The 21,371-nt window shown below is 39.4% G+C and overlaps 1 protein-coding gene across 3 annotated transcripts in view; it reads right to left on the bottom strand.

Annotated features, from left to right (window-relative positions):
- The window catches only part of LOC132916499 (BTB/POZ domain-containing protein Tiwaz), a 40,304-nt gene extending 19,741 nt beyond the window's left edge, over positions 1-20,563 (bottom strand). The window contains exon 1 of one of the 3 annotated variants that reach the window (XM_060976560.1): positions 20,283-20,563. The gene's annotated coding sequence lies outside the window, so the exon portion shown is untranslated. Of the gene's footprint in view, positions 1-2,126; positions 2,383-20,282 lie in introns of those variants that run through there. The other 2 variants (XM_060976563.1, XM_060976562.1) reach the window with 2 other exon arrangements.
- Between the last annotated feature and the right edge of the window lie 808 nt (positions 20,564-21,371).

Raw genomic sequence — 21,371 nt, 5'->3', positions numbered from 1 at the left:
TGTATCCGATTTAGTACGGATTGGTCAAAATTTCGTAGCAATCTTCTTCTGGTACAGCTCTTTGCGCGTTTCTTCGTTGACGGAGGGCGGCTACCATACAACAACCATGCTCGTCGCTCCGGGCGACGATCGACGGTTTCGCGCCCTTGACGTTTATGAATGTAGAGTAACGGTTGAATATATACGGTGTGGTTGTTTGTTTGGGCCTGGTTGGTCCATATATTTTAATTGACACGCGGCCGCTGGAATCGGGGCGACGATAAATCCTCCAGGTAGGAGGGAATGCGCAGAGGGTTGCTTGGGGGGCGTGAAGTAACGCAAGAAGAGTTGTTAGCTGGAATAAGTGGCGAAGGTTGATTTTTTGGATGCTGATGGAACTGGTGGTAGATCGGTTGAAGAGATGTAACAATAGTCGATACGCGTTGTGCGTACTTTCCTTTGGTTTATGATATACGTAATTTATTTTATTTAGAAATTGTTGTGTATTATCGATGTAGTAAATGCTTTTGGTTGATTTATTCGTAGCGAATCCGAATGAAGATTTAAGATATAATTTAGTTAATTAGGGAGTTGATATTACGAGCGTATTTGTTACGAGCTTTCACTTGATTTATCGGTAATAAATTTCAAGGAAGCTGTAATATTCTATAATGTATATAATTAAAAAGCTGTTACCACAGTTATGATAGGTAATTGCACATGGTATATCGATCATGAATTTGGACGAAAATTCGATTTGTTTAATTTAAAATCCATATTAGACGAATGCGATAGATATTCGAATTTGGTTGATGACGATGATTTTGGAAAACGTAATATGTAATTTACTTCTCTTGGATTTATTGATGACGAATTTAAAAATTGAAGGATTTAATATTATACAAATAGTTTTAACACGTGCAGATGTGCAAACTGAGGAAAGAAGAACCGATTGTGAGTTGAAGAAGTTTCATGTTAGTGTACGTAACAACGATCGACCTTTGAATACCTTTGGGCGATCGATTAGCGTATGCAAATTCTATTAATACAGATACGCGTATGAACGTAGTTGTAATTAACTTCGATCATAATTACACATTAAATTGCGAATAAAAACTATGCAGAAATGATCAATTTCCTTAGCACTGTGCTCTAAATTTTCTTCTTTTCTAATTTTCTATTTTAATTCAACAGTTATGTAAGCGTAAACATTCAACTGCCCTTGTTTCGTTACATTGCATAGTTAATATTATATACTGGTACATAATCGCGATAAAATATGAACGAAAATAGATAGAACTAGCCAGAGAAAGTGAAAGAACATCGCAGCAACGATTTCAGTAACAGCTGTCCCGTCGAGTTGGGGCCTTGAATCGCAAAAATGAACTTGTTTGAATATCTATGTGTATATTTGTGTGTGTGTGTGTGTTTGAGCGTGGAACGTATAGTCTAAATGAATGGGTCATCAATATGCATACAAATGTAGAATACAGACATGCATTAGGATAATGAACATGACGCCGCAGGGTGTTTGCTGAAGGACGCTTTAATGCGCCTAGACGACACGCATCATTGCAACACATGGACGATAGGAAATAAGGAAGCAAATACGTAAATTGTATTTGCTTGGTGATAAAATTAAAAGTCCTGGAAAGAAAGGCACTTCTAATAAAGCGAATGGTTTTCTGTAAGTAATATTGGGTTGTTAACATTCAGACTGAACAGACTGAAGCGAAGGAAACGTAAATTGCTAGAAAACACACGTGTTTCTTGGAGAAGAGTTGAATAAGAAATGTAGATCAGGAAATGGAGGACCTTTTGCTCAGACTATATTACAGAAATTACTTAAAGAAAGAAGTTAATAAAGAAATATAATTTAACTGTATATTTTCTCCGAAGTAATTTCCTTATTTTGTTTTTCTCTCATTTGAATAAAATATCAAACACACTTTTTCAATGGGAATAATTTTTCCAACATATAATTTCAGATTGAAATACAGAAACCTTCACCTTTAAACGATTAAAAACATGTTTCACGAGTCGCAAATGATACAGCGCTACATAAATATTCATAAATACGATATATGAATAAATATCTTTCTTTGATCTTACCAATCCTCCGTTGAATTTAATTCGATTAAACTTACCAAGTGCATCCAGTCGCACAATCAGATTAACTCGAGAAAGCGACAAACAAGCGTACACGCGGAAGTAGATTCAGACCGCATCGAGCAGACCGCGATACAGGAAGAGCGAACGATCTTCTTACGAAAAGATGGTAGTGGCCGCTTTGTGCGACGTCCTCCGTAACATTTGTGTGCACAACGGCGGCACCATGCTCCAAGTGACCAGCTGCATGCACGTGTGCCAAGATGAGCTTCGCCGGAGGCTTCAACCGAAGAAGGGGTCTAACACGTTCTGAGGACACGCGCGTGTCCTCAGCGCGTGTACGACGTCGCAAACTAGAAGTCTGTCGGTAAGTTTGCGTGGACGTCCGATCGCCTGCAGGCATCGTCGTATGCAAATTCCCCTTGTTGCTGGGCAATCGAGCACGCGTTTCCGTAAAACGTATCGTTGCACGTGGAAATCCTGCCAATGGGACCGACCGCATCGATACTATCGGCAATCATTACGAAAACGAACTTCTTCCTTTTTCTATGTTTTCTTTTCCATTCGGAGTCCGATGAAGCGACGATTAACTCTTTTTTATCGAATCGCCTGTGGCCTTTGAGAATTGAAAGAAGAAATTACGACTATCACATCGATACGTGTAATGAATCGAGCAGGCTATGTTTTCGTATGGAAATTTCGGGTTAATTGCGATTCACTGTCGTCTCTTGTGATCGAACGATCGATGATTCTATGGCTCGTTTGTTTCCTTTAGCTCGTCGATGTTGTTACAATCAGTGTACGTATCGAGAAATAACGGAATGACCAACTGCGACATAATTTCGACTAACCGCGATAAAATTGTAAAATGTTGCGTTAATTTGGTCAGGATGGCGACCTTTTTTTTATGTAATTTCATTATAAATGGTTTATCACCGGTGGGGTGGAACGCGACGTCGGCCTCGTCTGAATAATATTTGTAATGGAATGGTATTTTCGTGATAGTTCGTTACCTGCGGCAGCAACATTACCACGGTAATCATTTGTTTGGTAACATCGACAAAATCGTAACGTTAAATTAAATAACGCATGTGTTGATGTTCAAATATTTCTCTATATCTTTGATTCACGATTCGTAAGATAAATATCTTCATCGGAAAGAGTAATTATTCATAATTACTAGTAAAGATTAATAACAATTGTTGTTGCTTCTTCATATTAGATGATCCTTTATATGTACTTCAATTCCTAGAATTGTAGCCTCTTCGTTGTCTAATCTAATAATTTATTACAATCGATCAATAATGTTTTCATAGATATTCAAATATATACCTTTTTTTTACAATCACAGTTTCATAATTATTCTCGTTGATTTGCTTCGTAACTAAACGCCTCGTTCTTTCTAGCTACTAAACTATCCTTTTCCTATGTATACTTTCTTTGCATTTTTATTTAGTATTCAACTCTCAATTTCAAACTTTAACAAAAATCGTCATTTCGTATCGCGACCATGTCCCCGTCTAGAGTTCTGTGAAAATTTCTTCTCTCTTGGCTAACTACATTCGTTATGACTATCGAAACACGTACAAGGTAATATTCTCGTGTTCATATATGTACGTGTACTTCCGCTTCACGATTTGTGATAACTATTTTTATCGATCAATTCATATCGTTTTTCGTACTAGATCACTCCTTCTCCCATTTACACTCTGCTTCGATTTTTTCACGAATCATGTTCACTCTCTAATTTCTGCCAATAATCAGTTGAAATCGCGCTCACACGTTCACTCGGAATTCTATTACGATTTTCTCTTTGCCGGTTAACAGCGTTCATTACGAGCGTTGAAACATTCACGCGGTAATATTCGTCGGGACAAAGGAATCCTTGGGTCGAGTGAGCGTCGTTTTCGTGACCCAAAGGAGTCGTGTTAACCCTAGCCGGAGTCCACCTCGAGCTACCGCTTCAGGGTCAACGTCACAGGCACACGACGTGCTGCTAACGTAAGTTTATAAATTCAGGAAACTCGAGGTTCTCGGGTCGCGTATACATCGTGCATAAGCATAGTGGGGTGTTCGGTTCGTTGCGGGGGCCAATTGTACAAGAAACAAGAATCGTGTCGGTCCGTACTTGACTCCGAAAGCGTTGAGGACACCGATAGCTGCGGGCCACGGCGAATGCAAATTCGAAAATGCCTCATTTTCGTTCGCGAATAGCATTATTTTAAACGCCTCGGGCTACGCCGCAGTCAGAAGTCGGGACTTCTCTCCTCTCCGACTGGTGCGGCTACCGCGAGAAACGCTTCCTTTTTTCTCTTCTCGAGGAGAGAACACGTTGGCTCGGGTGGTCTTGATTGAGGGGAATTTATGGAGATGCAAGGATGAAAATGTGGATCGAGAGAAGGAAGGTTGCAAGGAATCGGTTGTAATGAATGCGTGTTTGTTTTATGAAGCTTGTTACGGATACTCTGTTGTTCTATGGAACTTGTAGTATTTATGAGAATTGCATAACATGGAGGAACGTTACAAGGGCTGCGAGGAGCGTTGTGAATAATTGGTCGTAATTGATGCGGCATAAAGAATGTCGGTTTGCTTTATGAACGTTGTTATGGATACAGTGTTTTTTCGTGCTGAATTTGCAATATTTTCGAGAACACGAAAACAGCTAAAACTGACGTTATACAATAAATATACGACGCATAAGTTATCTATATACATAGATGGAAAGAGATTTTCCAAGAAAATTTCTGTGCAAATGTGCAAGGTACAAAAGTACGATTTTAAGAGCTGCTAGATACACAGCTTTGTAAATATAGAAAGCATACGTAACACATAAAAAAATGTTGTTTAACGTCTCTTATTATTCTTAAGGTATTTTACAAGAAACAAAAATTCCACGTATTTTTCGAGGAATGACCTCCCTAAGAACGGCAATACACGTATGACGCTAAAAAAGAAGTTCATTTTATAGTTGAACTACTCTAATTTATACGTAAACTTTCGTAAGTTTCTAAATGCTCAGATTCTCTAAATTCCCTTGTGAATAAATAATGTTAAGAGTTTGTTTCAAGGCGAAAAACGAAGTATCTTTATTCTTTTTAAGAAGGCATTTAATATTAAAAAAAAAATATTTAAATAATTCGGCGCTTGGAAAGTTATCTGCGTTAATGCGCGCATCTGTCGTTAATGCATTTCATTAACTCTTGGTGTTCATAAAACGACCATGAACATGTACCTACCCGCGTGGTCTTTGCATTGCAAACACCCGTGGCTCATTAACTTCCTCTTTGCTTTTCGTTTGCATCGATTTTCGGTTCCAACCAGTTAGTACCATCTGGTCGTTGAGAGGGCTTTGCTCTCGATTCACAGCTGTACGTGTATAAGAGCTGTTTCACCGCGAGGAACATTCGATTGTGTCGATTACGATCAACAATCTGTTGTTGTAATTACGCTTGCTCGCTTTGATCCCCGCGTTCCAGAGATTCCACGCGTTGCATGTTCTTTTTGTACTTGTTAAGAACTTGACGAAGACGTCGTTACGATGAATATACGATACCGTTTTTGTCATTAATGAACAGATCCTCTTTGTTCAAGGAGATTCAATAAAGAATTTTGTTGATATTTTTCATCGCTATTTCTTTATTCATTTAGATTTTACAATTTTATAGAGCACGAAGAAATTAAGGAATTTATAGTACGACGATGAATTAAATAATTTGTCTTGAAATTATAGAATTTCTTGTGTGTTTCAAACTTGTGTAGGTTTGTACATCTATCGTTCTGATACATCTTTTGTATCTTGACAAAACGATATTATACTTTTTAATAAATTATGTTTGGTTTTAAACGGGTTAAGATGATAGTCGTGTCACTTTATCTTTAACATGTTTAAATCACAGATTTGCTCGTATTAAATAATTGACTACCCACTTAAAATACCATAATCGTCTCACCTTAAAACTCCAAGAAGAAAGAAAATAAGAAAGCCTATTTACAAGCATCTCCGCTATTTATTTTCAGCAAAACTTTAAATAATCCCTCATTAACATGAACTCGATGGTTCGAAACGAGCAAGCATACTGTACAATCACAGCTTCATTAGCCGTACTAAATCCTCGCAAAACAATTGCTCACGCTTTCACCGAGTCGTAAAAGACGTTCAAACAAAACGCCATTACGTTAACTACATACCACTTACGTCACCTCTAATCGTCACTCACGATCGCTTTTCAAGCGTGTCTACGCTCGCGTCTTCCCTGTTGCTCGTCTCGTCGCTGCGCGAAATTATTTCGTTCAACCTTCGAAATCCATTCTCCACGTTCCCCTGTAATTCCGCGCGGCTGGCTTTCACAGAGTCATAAATTTTCAGTACGTGCCACGCGACTATTCGACAGAGGGAAACGGCAGGAAAGACGTTAACGATCCGCACCGACGCCGGTAGGTACCAGCCGTAACTCGTAACCGTCTTTTCAGAGAAATTAGTCGGTGTGACCTGTCGTTATTTAGCGAGGATACCGCGCGAAACGCGTGCTTTAAAGGGAAACCCAGCGTTCTGCTAATATGTCACGTATATCCTTGTGCATTTCCGTCGAGGCAGCACGGATTTTCGCACTTTCCGCGGCTGGAAAACTGGAACGACGCGATTGAATTCTTTGTATTTTATACAGCTGCTCTCGGGAGCATTGAACACTTGTAGAAACTTTTTACGAATATGTTACGTGCGTTGTACAAAGTATTTTAGAATTTCATTGACAGCGCGATCACGAGTATCACGATGGTATTTGTAAAACTCGAAACGAATTTGCAAATGTATATAGAAGTTATATGTACACCGATCTTTTCTTAAGCACATATTTGTAATAATTGCCATAATTCTATATACATTTTCCAATTGGCTTAAACTTTTACCGATGTAATTACGAAATGTAACTGTCTTTCATTACAGTACTAATGATATTTTAAGAAGTTTCATATGGAAGATATAATATATTCATAAATATTTTTCGGGGTAGGTGTTCGAAGGCTTTCGTTCCTGCATCAGAACAGCAGCTATTATGTACAAGCTCGTTATACAAGTCAGATAGAAAATATAAATTCTACAGTTACAAGAAAAAATATTTGATTTATCGTAATTCTATGAATATTTCAATTTCGTCAAACTCCATAAAAATGATAGAATCTGAGTTAGAGACAGAAACAGTTCCATAGTTTAAACGAAGATTATTTAATTAATCGTAATACCACCGTAAGCGCAATTTCGTTTCTGCAAGAGTAATGTCTTCCGGTAAGAGAACCGCGAGGAGAGATACAGCATTTACATGCTCAAGTACTACTTATGATTGTTCATACGTAAAGATTTCCAACATTATCCGTCACCTATATAATTACGCATTTCTGTCGAGGCTACACGAGTTTTTGCATTTCTCGTTTTCTTTCACGCGAAAACTGGTACGACGCGATCGAATTGTTTGTATTTTACAAGCGTTCCTGCGTCGATCAGCGACGCGTGAAAACGACCGCGTTCTCCATTTTTACAAGTGTCTTTCGCTGGTGTTCGTCGCCTCCGATGAAATTACCGCGTGTCCGGACGATAATAAATCCTGTATTCGATTAATCGAACCGCATACCGATGGAAATCTGGTTTGCGACGATGAAATATCGCTGAAAGGATCGCCACTTTCCTCGTTTATTGGATAAATGAATTTCACTTGACGATCTGTTGGATTTGGAATGATAATGAGTTTATCATAATGAGGTGGCACGTTCGGTCGAAAGTGGGTCCTCTATTAGCGAGGAAAAGCAAGTAAGTAAAATATCCCGTTTACTATAATGCAATAACGACGGCACGATCTCGTCGAGTTGCGTTTTATCAACTTTCATTCGACTCGACTGGAGAACCTGGTTCGTGCTATCGAGTGATAATTATCAATCGACGATGAATTTGCGAATTTGTGATCTTTGCTTCGTATATTTTCATGAAAAATAGAATACGGATAACAGAATACAGGAGAAAAGCATTACGCCAATTCGTGAATAACTTGCTATTTGCATTACTTGTATACAGAGAGTTCGAGTAACTGTGCAAATTCTAAATATGTATTGGACGATTGATGGGAAATTATTATTGTATTATTAGAAAGTTATTATTATTAGAAGTATCACAGGAAACTGAATGAAATATTTATCGAAGATTCTCTTCGCTTAACACGAAATCTTTTCTAACGTCAAATTTCCATCAAGATTCCATTATCCTTTATAAAGCCGGAAATATTTGGACTGCAACAACTGAACGAATAAATAAAACTCCGATAGCAATTCCTAATTTTCAACTTCGAAAAATTCATTATTAAACGGTATTCTTTTTGTATGGAACTCCCTTGGAAATTAGATCGACCATCGAGTATGTCGACTGCGGAAAACCGGAAGAAGACCCCCAACGTGTGTCGTTTCGTTAATTAAAAGATCAAAGGGCTATCGCGATTTTTGTCAGGACGTCCGCCAAAGAGCGTCCTTGACTGACGGTATACTTCTTGCTAGCGAGCTTTCGCACTGACCTACATCCGCCAGTTCGCGAGTAACTCGTTGGTTTCGTTGATTGAGGATCGGTCAGGAATGGCACGGCAGTTATTACGGAGTTTAATAAGCGTCGGTGTGCTTTCACGAGATAGATGAAGCCCTCTTAGTTAATCGTGTGCACGTCAGAAGGATGTGATGTAATGAAGATGAAGAAGGAGAAGAAGAAGAAGAAGAAGAGGTAGAAGGGGTAAAGGGAGAAGAACTGGACGGGAATGTGTCGCGTGTAGATCATGACGCTGGCTTTGTGGAGAAAGATGCGAAACGACGATGAGCATGCTGGATTTGTAAACGTTTCTTTAGCGAGGTAATCAAGCAGAAGCAATTTTCCTTGATGAGTAGAGAATTTTAGCATAGAAGTTACTTCAATTCTTGAGGAAGCTTATGGCGAAGAAACGTGGTGGAATTTCCGCTGGAGAATGTACTCGTGTTAGTTACGATTAGTATTTAAATATTGGTTCATTATCGTCGAACCTTCATCGGGATATCGAGCTAAATTATATAATTTAGAAATCATTTAGAAATCATTATAGTTATTGCTTTATAAGAAGCAAAATATATGTTGGGTACTTTGAAGACTTCATAGCGAAGTTTCGAAACAATTTAAAGACAATGTATTTCCATAAAATTAGCAGTTTTATAAATAATGCATAATAATGCATTGGTTATTTTGGTAGGATTCCGTAATTTATCGACTAGCTTTGGAAGCTTCTACAGATCTTATCACTTCCTGCGACAATGAATCTTTGCTAGTAATTTTGGAGAAGAGTACTCGATTTTTTGTCATTGAAAAGCATTTGTGAGGACCCGAGTAAGTGACGGTTCGGCGAATGGAGTTAAACGCTGCAATTAAGAATTGTGACTTCTTACCTGCTTTCTATTGATATTATTTCGTCCTGTTGAAAAGCTTCCTTGTTTCCTTTTTAACTTTATCACAGTTGTTTTTAATAATAGAGTGTAATTGGGCTTTGTAAAAATATAAATTAATCGTAACTTTTCAAATAAATTATATAGTTCTATTTACGATGTTTCGATAGACTTCAGAATTGCTTGACAAATTATAGCATTCCAGAAATCTTCCTAAAGGATACTTTCGAACATACTGTCCTCTGAATCTCGCCAAGGTACCTTGGTATCTACCTACGATTAACATTTATTCCAATATAACGGAAATTGATAATACATACACACGAAAATTGAATATGGATTAGTAGAAGATACCACAGAAAACGAATAACGTTATAAAATGCAAAACGTCCGATTGCAGAGAGTGTGGCACGTATGTACAAAAACTCTTGACTTCATGCGTCACGTTGCAAGAAGCGGCAAAAAGTCGAAATGTCAATGACGGTGTGTCCGCCAGGTAAGGAAAACATGGCAAAAAGATGAACGCGACAGAAGGAGGTAATGTCACTGAAGGAGTAACGCAAAAGAAACGAAGAGGCGATCGTGTATTCATTGTCCCAGCGATTATCCGTGTACGGTTGCGCAAATAAGCTGAAAAAAAGGGAAAGAAAAAGGCTGACATGGCGTGAAGAGCAGAAAGCTGGTGGCACGAGGTACAAAAGAAGGCAAAAGAAAGGAAAAAGAAGGACGAAAGAAGAGGAGAACGAACAAGGAGAGTGGCTCCTTTCTTTGGTACATGTACGTTGCTTCGATAGCGGATGGTCGAAGCGCGTGCCGACCGGTTTGGCTTGCGCTCGCAGTTACCACGAACACTTACGTAGGTAGTCTGAAATTTATCGATGCCACGGCCTGGCACGTAGTCTCGCTCATCCTTTCAGAGCACACGCCAGCGTTTGTCGCTTAATTCTCGTTTAGAGGAGCTTCAATTAAGCCGCGATACATCATGGAAGGGTAGGCAGCATCAGCGAGCAATCGATCTTTTATTAAGGAAACATGAAAACGCTCGTGTGCAGTTTTTTTACTGCGTGAGACAAGACGTGTGACAAGTACGAAAGGCTTTATCTTTTAGCAGCGTGTAGTAAATATTGCTTTCAGACAAGATCTTGATTTGGTCATTTCAAAGTCGGGAGAAATATGTTCGAGAATCGTTTTTGCTTGTACGTTATTTTGTTTAAAGAGTTCCTTCGTTCGTTCGATGATATTCCTATAGAAATTATATTCTATATTTTGCGTGGTACAATATGTAAGAACGCGGATTTTGACTCATTTTTATCTACGATTACAAGTTTGGTTAAACTATCCCAAAATAATTAGAGATTGTGATTAATATGCATTGATAGAAATGATGTATCGGTTCAGAAGATTTTTGCTTTGAACGAGGATTTTCATTTTAAAATAAGTTCATCTCGGAACAACATTTATTATGGGATAATCTGATGCAATTGGTTTTATTCTTCTCGTAAATGGAAATGGGTTGTCAATGAATATACACATTGGGATATATTTGTATGCAGTTACAGAGGCAGAACGTAGTATAGTATTACCCTACAAGCTAAAAAATTTCACTTTGCCTGGAAAGCTAAACTCAATATCAATTACTCAACGCCTGTTTTCAACCAGGCTTACTATTAATTCATTTTACATAAGTCAACTCTTAACACATCCCGTGATCATCACCATCATTAATAAGTGTTAGCGGGTCTTACCAGCTTGCCATGTCAAAAAAAAAAGAGATTAAATACAGTGTACGGAACGCTGCAAACGCTATAATTACCTTTAATTATTTCTTGCTAATGATTTACACCGGCTGTCAACCCTTTAAAGTAATTGTGTTACGATAAGGAATATAACTCGCATCGAACAGCGTTTGTTCAAAGACGAGGGTAAACAAAAAAGCAAGTTGATAGTTAAACCGAGCGTTGCAAAGGTAGCGTTATTAAAAGCTAGTTAGCGAGTAATACGGCCATTATTTTAACTACGTATTCGGTATCGGGCAAAGTTGTTCTAATGATCGACTAACTGTACGCGATAAAACAAATTACACAACTTTCAACGAATCATTACAGGTAGTTGAATCTTGCGTGCGAAAACAGTTTGTACGATACAAGCACTCGAACGATTGCACGAGTTTAGCGTTACTTTACCAACAGCTAGGCTATTCTCACATCGCGATTGTTTGGATAATTAAAGGGCGACTAACGGTGTGACTCGGTGTCATCGTCGACTTTTCCTTCATGCAACATTAATCTTCTGTAATCCCATGGATTACGACTACGCATTGAAAGCACTAAATGTTCGTCAGATTTGCACCGTTTCATCCTACGCGTGCTTTACGCGTGATTTACGGTGTACTCGCGGATAAGGTATAATCGCGTCAACTCTATCTGACGGTGTAGAATTTATCAGCGTCTCGTATTTTTGCCCGAAATCCAGCATTCTAACAGTCCGCTTCGCCTACGGAAAGTCCCCTTTTATTGGCGAATAAATTCCTGTCGGGTTTCTATATATTTTTCATTGATCACGACAACCGCGTACACGCGCACGTACACCAAGCAGCCGCGATGTAAATCTTTCTGAGCCTCGTCCATCCTAAGGGATCTTAGCACTGTTGGTGTCTAAATGTGTATCCTTGCAGTATTTGTTTTAAACTGTTATTCGATAGACTGTCTGCTGGATTACGAGTTTTCGGCTTCCAGTCACGTGTTTTATGTTGCATTATGATATTATTGAATTTGGTACGAAGATGTCTGGTGTTATGCATTGAGTTGTTGGAATATGAAGGGAGATCGGGTCCATGAATTTGGGTATGTTTCATTTAAGCACGTTTGGACGAAACTTGGAGATTAATTCTTTCCATTAGATTTGATGAAAGCGAACGATGCATAGTGGAATTACACCGCTGAATTGTTAGTGATTTGACAGCTTTATATTTCTCATGACGCAATGTATATATTATGATTATTGCTGCTATGTATTATCAGATCCTGTAGTTTTGTAATTAATGCCGCGAAATCGTTTGTAGCGATCTTTATTAGACAGTTAACTCATTATCATCCTCTTAAAGAGACGGTATCCATCTATCGAGTAAATTGAATTAACCGTTTGCCTTGTAATATATCACGATACTAATGATATTGTATTACTAATCGATACTACACGCGATATGGATTGAAATTCAAACTTGACAAACACAAACGAGACTCTCACATAATCCACAACTATAATGTATTCGGAGTATACCTTAAATTCTCATTTGTACTATCGTATCCGAGACTTTATAAGACTCTCGCTATACTACGGCGAGGGGTTAAGAAACCCCCATCAATAAATATAAATTACCTATCAGGGATGAAGTAAACTACCACTCGAGCCAACAAAAAGCGCTTATTATCGCTCAATTATACCGCCAATGCAACATACGTCGTAACATTCTTAAAAACCGATCGAACACGATCCTCGGAGAAAACATATTCGCTCGGCACAGCCACGACCGATTACAACAAATTTTATCGGTCGAATCGGACATAACTTTGGCCAACACTGGCACAAAGCGGCGCGGCCTAAACGCTTGTCGCGAGTCAGGACTCTCCTGAGCGCCTCTTTTATAGTCGAATAAATCCGTCCGTTCGATTTTTCTATATTTTACCGTTTAAAGTCGTCTTAACGCTGGCAACACACGCGGCAGGGTACAGAGCTACGAGAAGGATGTTGGTTGGCTGGCGACTCTCGCGGTGTAAATCTCTAGCTTGGTCGTGCTTGTTGTGCCTGGTGGCGATACGTCGCGGTGCAGCCAGATACGACGTAGGTATATCTACCTACGAGGCGGTTGCACGCGTCGTTACTTAGGCTGGTCGACGCCAGGTATTCAGAGAGGCAGGCCACGGCTGCCCACGTAACGCGGCCTGGCTTGTGCACAAGCTCGCGGACAGACTCGAGGAGGCACTCCCGACACGCGCCAATGCATGTCTTGCTCCATTTCATCCTCGCCTATTCCCACCACTTACTCACCTACTTACCCTACGAGACGGAAACTCTGACCGAGACGTTGCGCGTTGTAAAGCCACGAACCGGCCGAGAATGGAATTTCATGCGGTGCAACACGCCTCTTGCAACACGCGTCAAACGCGATGCCGATCGGCCAACTGTGTACGCCTTTTATCGCGTTCGTTGATATCGTTCCTGGGTTTCCTCGCGACTTCGCCTTCACGTGCTTATTTCTGTTTATGTATTATGTCTACGAGTGGATTTATCGTTGAGGGTTAAACATTTTGCGTAAAGGAATTTGTAGACGATTTTATGATAATGTCAGCGATTCTATGCGCACCAGTTGTTTTAATATCGAAAGGTTAAGATTTATGCGTTTGCGAGTTTTCTTCACATTTTTGCCTTGTACATTATAATAGGCAATTCTATTCATCGATGTTGCTTTATCTCGAAGATTACGAGTTTTACGTCGAACAATCGGTTTGTGGTTTTGTTATAACGCGATGTAAATTGAGTACCACTTTGTCTTATCATTACGAGTTAAGGATATAAGAGAGCTTTTTGAGATTTTCTATATAGTATAGACAATTCTATCTGTATACACTGCTTGATCGCTGGGAAGCGATGATTTTTCATGTAGCTTCTACGCTCAGGTGTTGCTTCATCATTGAGAGATTAAGAATGATTTGCACAGGAATTTCCTTCAGATTTTGTGTTCATATGGGTAATTATACGCATATGTGCTCCTTTATTGTTGGAGAATTATCTCGGATTTTGCAGCACAAATCTTTTTCAAATTCTCCATTCTCATAGGCTATTCTCTGTTTAGGAGTGCTTTGTCATTGATGTTAAGGATTTCAGGTAATGGGATTTAAATGCAATTCCGTGCTCATGCGTGTGGTCCTCCGTCGTTGAAGTTAGGGATTTTGTGAAAAGGCATTTCCATGTGATTTTGTGTTTATATGAATAATCCTACGTACACGTGTTGCTTTCTCTAGAACTTTGCATAAAGGGATTTTCTTGAGATTTCGCATTCGCGTAGACGATTCTATACAATACACGCGCCTATAGTAGAACTCTGTTTATCTGAATTTCTTTTATATAATTAGGGTTCGTATAATAGGAATTCCAACAAATAGACTCAGCCAGAGACTCATTTAATCGAACCAAAACTAAAATTTCATTCAAATAGATCGACTTTCTATAAACGGAGTTTCTGTATTGCATTAATGTAATACTACATAAAGTAAGCTTATTACGACTTCTCATTTTCTGGTATCTTCGTGTTAGATCGCTCGCTTTCAATGGAAATCTTGAAAACCGAGAAAAAGAAACGTGACACGATTTATCATGTAAATCCAAAAATCTCCAGATAAATCTGACACGTGTATCGTAATCCCTGACAGTTTCACGACCCGTACGATTCATCCGCAGATACGTCTGTCAACAACAAATCAAACCGAAAGAGGATTTAAAAATGATCGCGTCTCGAGAGTGACAGAAGTATGACTTGGAGGAGATCGATCGATACAAGATCAGTTGGCGGACGAATGGATGTAATCATGGTAATTAATCGATTGGATAAGACGCGAGGGAATGCTACGCGGTCGGTGGTCGTTATTTTATTGCTTTGGTAATGCGCCGACGATTCAGCCACATGTTGTTGGTTGGTACTCGACTGTTTTGTAATCCGACATTGCTGTTGCAACGTGCATTACGTAGTTAAATCTGCTCTACGATCCTCGTTTGAGGAAGATAGATCGATAATCGTACGGTAACCGAGTGTTCGACTACTGTAATTAAACTGGTAATTGATTTATTAACGAACTATGATTATTTTAATTGCAGTATCTCATATTTATGTCGATTGATATGGAATTAGACATATAACAATTAGCTAGCGATTAATATCAGTGATTGGACGCATTCTTCGTCGAATCTAGTTTTCAAACTTAGAGAAGCATTACCATCGAACGTTCTATTTAAATCTAGAAATGGGAAACGGTGCGGAACTGTTTGATTTGCCTCGATCGTAAAGTCCGATAAATATCAAAAGAAATCGATTTGCTACCGATGATTAAAATTTCTGCTCGATTACAATCGTTAAACGTTTCCAGTTTCCTTTCATGTTGATATTATATCGTTATCGTTATTATCGTTCATTTTATTCAACTGTTCTTTTTTTGTTTCGTCTATTAAAAAGTTCACCGAATGAAACATCGTGCATAACTCGAAAATTCCAAACACCCAGGTGATACGAACACAGGCATGCTACTCTACTTTTCGAGATAGTTTTATAATCTCAGGTATCAAAAACTTATTTGTTAGAAAGAATTATTTCGCTTTTATTCACTCATGTCACAATATAATTAACCTCGTAAATTTCTTAAAACGGTATAGTTGTTTTATTTCAGAAACCGATAACTTAGCTAGAAGTTAACTAAATGCAATTAAACGTTTCGTTATTTTTCCAACAGTCTTCAGAACACGGATGAGTTATTCTTTGCAGTTGTTACAAACAATACTGCGATGATATTATTACGAAGCAATGAGATTAAAACGATTAAAATATCGCTTCTTATAGCCTTTGAAGTTTTTGGAGATTACCAGAGAAATTCTCAACTTCTATAAACCAAAAACGTTTTCAATTCGGAAGGCAGCGTAGCGGAAGGGTTAATGTTTTAATTTACTCTCTGGCTGTATCATTTCCATGCGCTATACGTACGAGTATACGCGTAGGTTTGTGCCGCGCGGATCACGGGGCCCGATATCTCGGACAAGGGAAAATATTTACGGGAAAATTTCGCCGTGGGTGGCGCGGCTTCATGAATAATTTCGGTCCGCTGGAGACTCGTCAGCCGTCGGCTAGGTGCCCCAGGCGCTCGGTTCTAATTACGGCAACTGCAGAGCTCGTCTGCGCCTTGGGCGATCCCTCGGGTCAGTTTCCAACCCCCGTTTTCCTACCCCAGCACAATTTCCGCAGAGTCCACATCCCTTCCACATCCGTTCTCTGAAATGCTAGCGGGTGCTGTACCCCTGCCTTCTCCAACTGCCTGCGAACCACCCCTTCCATTACCCTGCTTTTGCTATCGGTATACGTCGAGTACCTCTGCCGCGGCACCGGTAACCGGTTTCAAAAGTTTCCAGCACCAGCGTCTCCGCCGTGTTTTCCAATTTCGTGAGGATCGTCTCACGATTCCGATGTTCCAAACGTTATCGCGATCCGGTTGAATTTCCCGCGGAAATTCGCCGGGAGACGCGTGTTCTTCGGTTTCTACAACCTCCTATTGTTCGTTCTTCTCTTTCCTGTCGCATTTTTTGTCACCGTGTTTTAGCGTCGTTCTTTATCGTGAAAATGTTTGATTCCTGTGAAAGCGCAGCAAGGTGATCGTAATGTTTGACGTTGCTTTACGTACGATATATCGATTGTATAGGAATTTAATAGAGTGAGATAATGTAGTGATACGCGCGTGTGAGATCTAGCGTATTGTACAGTCAAATTATTTTAGCTCTGCCGCGGTTCTCCAATTTTTATGTAGCGGTATTATCCTTGTTTTTATGTTTGCAGAAGAAGTTTTTACGTTTTAAGAAAAGCTTAAAATATTTGCCTATTGTTACGTTACTACGGATGCGTATGTGGATGTATGAGAGAAAGCAAACCGTTGGAAAGACGCGTGACGAAAGTACGGTAGTCGAACGGAAGAGACAAAACAACCTACTTTATATTCTCTCCTGTTGTTTCATTTGCTTTCAACATCATCACTCTTAAATATTGCCTGCTATTGAAAATTTTTCTCACAATGGCATTCTACATCCATACAGAAGCTGCATCTTAAAAACAGATAAATAAGAAACGAAGAGAGAAATCTAGGGTAAACATATGTATCTCTTCTTTATGAATGAAAATTGCATCACGGTGAGTGTCTAATTAGAATAGAGAATCCACGGCAAAGGAGTATCTCACTAACGCAATATATAAAATACCGGAGCAATACGAGTTGTGTTGGCAATTGAAAGTTAGTTGATATCGCGATTGTCAGACTCGTGACTGATGCGAGTCTCGCCACGGGCTAACCGGATCTTCTCAAGAAAAGAAACGATACTCCCCTGGCTCGATCTATCGAAGAATCGATCGCGCGGAACGGTTAAAACGAAGAAATTTCGAGGCAATAACGCACCAGTACTTTGAATTGGTAACGAAATTAATGGATACCGGTAAGGAGACACGCGGCGTACGTGGCGAAAGATAAATCGCGTTCACCGTTTCGTCATTTTCTGCCACGGTTTCGAGAGAAACGTGCTTCCTCTAACGTGAATGCGTGGGCCTCCATACGAACCGTTACTTCGCTTTGTCACGGATTGCACGTCTCCGGATGACAGCACGGTAATTATTTCAGATAGCAACGCGTCTTAACGAACTGGAACGTTTTCTTCCACGGTTCGAAAGCTTTTGAACGTTCGACGTTCGATACGGTTCGATCGCTTCCTCGTAACTCTCGAATCGCCTCACGCGAGAAAATTTAAGAGCTCGTCCTTGTCGAAGCGATTCTCGTAAACTCGAAGACACGAAACGCTTTGGAGAGAGAGCTTTCTTTCCTTTCTCCTCCGCCTCATTCTTATTCCTTTTCCTTTTGTTGTATTTTCTCTCGTGTGTTTCTCTCGCTGGAATAACATCCCACGTTGAACGTGACTGTGTAGGAAAACGAACAGGAATTTCGTTCTATAGCTTTGTTATAGGAGATGATGTTGTGTGAAGTTTTGTGGAAAAGATGTTGGGACTGTACGCGTAATTTATTCATCTAAGATTCACGCGTGCTGAGGAATCTTGTCGTGTTTCGAGAATTATGATGTGCATGGTAAATGATGTTGATGTTTGTTAGGACAAAGAGCAACGATCTAATGTTCTCTCGAGGAATTACATTTTCAAATACTGCTTAGTGACATTTATAGAAATATTTCTCTCTCGCTTAGATCAAAAACGAAATCAGTCAAATTCCAAACTGCAAGTGCTATTAAAATTCGCACATTGATTCTCACGAAAGCGAAAAGGAAATAAGAAAAATAGAAATAGAAAGTGACGTATTAAATTACATATCATAAAGTACAAAACGGTATTTCAAGCTACTTTTCAAAGCCTATATAATTCAAGGCTTTCCAATTTTCTTTTCTCTTGGCTCTTGTCAAGCGTTCACAATCTACAAAAAGAAAGAAAACTAAAAACCTTAGCTCTATGCCTTAGCTCTAAACTGCATTAACTCTCGAAAGCGAATTCCGTGCAACGCGGCACGATATGTCACTGTTGTGGACGTGAGATGCATAATTGATCATAAGTATTGTTCGATGACGCCGGAATGCAGCCAACGATTGAGCAATTTCATTGTGCCTTCGCTACTCTGTCTATTTGTGCATCCGTAGGAGACCGTTCAAATATTACGACTCGTTTATGCTTTTTCCTCGCCTCTATAAAGTCGCGAGATCGTCATCCTATCGACTCCGCGTAATTATCCTAATCCATGGACGTTGTTGATGGTTTGTAAGTTGTTCGAAGTTCGCATTGTGTAGTGAATCGCGAAGTACATATAATGGTTGCAAAAAGTATTTGCATATACTCTAATTTATTAATGAAGCATCTTTTATCGGCCTGCATGCTTTTCAGTGTCGCAGTATCAAATTTTTGTAGTCATATGAAGGTACCACTGAATGATTCGAAACTTACTAACTTAGGTCTAATTAATTGGTACGTAAACATTGTAGTAAATACAACGGTATGCAAGTAATATTTATAAATATCGTACAATCGACGAAGTATACTGATATTAAATGTATATAAATTTATGATTCGCATGAATGCACGATCGATTTATTTGGACTATTACTCAACCATGGACTATTCATTAATTACTTGCTTCAGAAATATCAAATCACATTTGTGACATATAATATGAATGGAGCAGGACGATTTTGTATTCAAGTTCAGTTTTAACACTGATTTTAGTTCTAACTTAAGACGTTATGAGACTATGAATTATTTGAATATAAATCGTCTTCAATATTTCAATTTTCCGCTACTACTAAAGTAGTAGATACTCTGGATCTAATTCTTTATATTTTAGTTTGCGTAGAATCTTCTGAAGGCCATGTTAGTATCGTCGAATGGAGATTAAACCGGTAGCTGATGAGAGGAGAAGTACGTTGTGTGTTATCTGGCAACTGTGTCTAGATAAAATGTTCTGCATCCTATAAATTGTTCACCGGTTGGTTAGTTGCCGTGCAGTTGCCGCAAATGTAAAACTACTGATTAGATAAATCGGGAAGGAACGAGCGTTCTAGGAAGCAGCTTAGCTGCGATATTCGCACATTGTCTTTCTTCTTCCTCTTTTGTAATTAAAGTTTGACAATATGCCAATGACCCGATTATAAATCCGCATATCTCATTGGTACATTTTTCGCATTGAAACATTATGCATTACTCTAAAAAAAATATATATATATATATAGAATATATTATTCCTATTCCTAGCAATAGAACTCGTTTCATTAAAAATAGCACCTGTAGATTTTTAAACGATAAAAGTTCTAGAAATACATCAGAAAAATAATTCGTCTCGCTTCAAGTTCAACGAATTAACTGAATTTACTTAAAAATACAAAGAAACATTCATACCACTTAATTTTCTTAATAATTCGATATAAATAATCGATAGAAGAAAGCAAGAAAGTAGCTGAACATTCACCGTTTTTGACACGTGGGCTCCAGGTTGACGGTTGTTCTCGTGTCCACGGCGACGATTTAAAAAAAAATCCCCCGACTTTTCACCAGGAAAAGAAAAACTCAACACTTGCTTCGAGCCACCGTGGAGGTAACGCGCGGGAAACTCGTGTGTCACGCACAGATCCACGTGGTCACGATTCACGTGTCTTCTTTCGGGAGGTAAAACGAGCGCGAGCCGCACTGCACTGCAGCTTTAATGGGACTGAAGTGTCTTCGCCGGCGTCACAGTGTTCGCGCTACTTCCACCACCACTGTAACTACCACTACCAGCGCAACCACCACCTCTAGCTACCTCGACGTCGCGTTGGTCTTCCCCTCTCCAACGCCTCTTTCTTCCTTTAATATCACCCCTTCCCTGCCACCTCCCTCTCACTCTCTCCCTCTTATTTTCTCGCGGCGTTTTGGTAAGCGCCCTGAGCTTGCAATCCTCTTCACCCTCGAGGTCATCCTACTCTACTGTGTGTCAATTGGCTTCAACCCCGTTGGACGCCCTGCGGTCAATTCGATATTCGCGGCTATCATCGTCACAACTACCATTTACTACATTTTCTTTTACACAACTTCTTTATAGCCAGCTTACGGTTCTCTTATCAGATTCGATTTGTGCGTTAGATTCATCATAACGATCGACATCCATATGTAAACATTTTTATTCTCTATCGTTCATGTATATAATTTCAATTTTATTTGCTCAGGTGGCGAGACCTCGGTAGATAGCCGAGCAACTTTGTTGCGATGCAAATGAAATTTAATCAACGGAGAAACAACTTCATCCCGTTTCCTGCCCGAGGTATCTCCTCGGTGTTTCGATCCCTTAATCCGATGTCTAGCTTCTTTAATTTAGATTATCGCGTTCGTCATCCTGTTCCTCGTTCTATTTCTTCAGTACTCCCCTCCTTTCTTCTTCCCGAGGCGTTTCTCTTTTGATAAGCGCCCGGAGCACGCTTCGGTTCTTCTTATACGCGGACGTAGGTATTCGTCGTCCGTATATCAATTCGTTTCGTCTTTTTTGCACAGTTCGTGCTGTCGATGGCTCTTTCACGTTCGTATT

The sequence above is a fragment of the Bombus pascuorum genome, chromosome 2, assembly GCF_905332965.1.
Source record: "Bombus pascuorum chromosome 2, iyBomPasc1.1, whole genome shotgun sequence".
Taxonomy (NCBI): Eukaryota; Metazoa; Arthropoda; class Insecta; order Hymenoptera; family Apidae; genus Bombus; species Bombus pascuorum.
The sequence above is the reverse complement of the archived record's forward strand: the minus strand, read 5'-3'. Positions and strand labels throughout refer to the sequence as shown.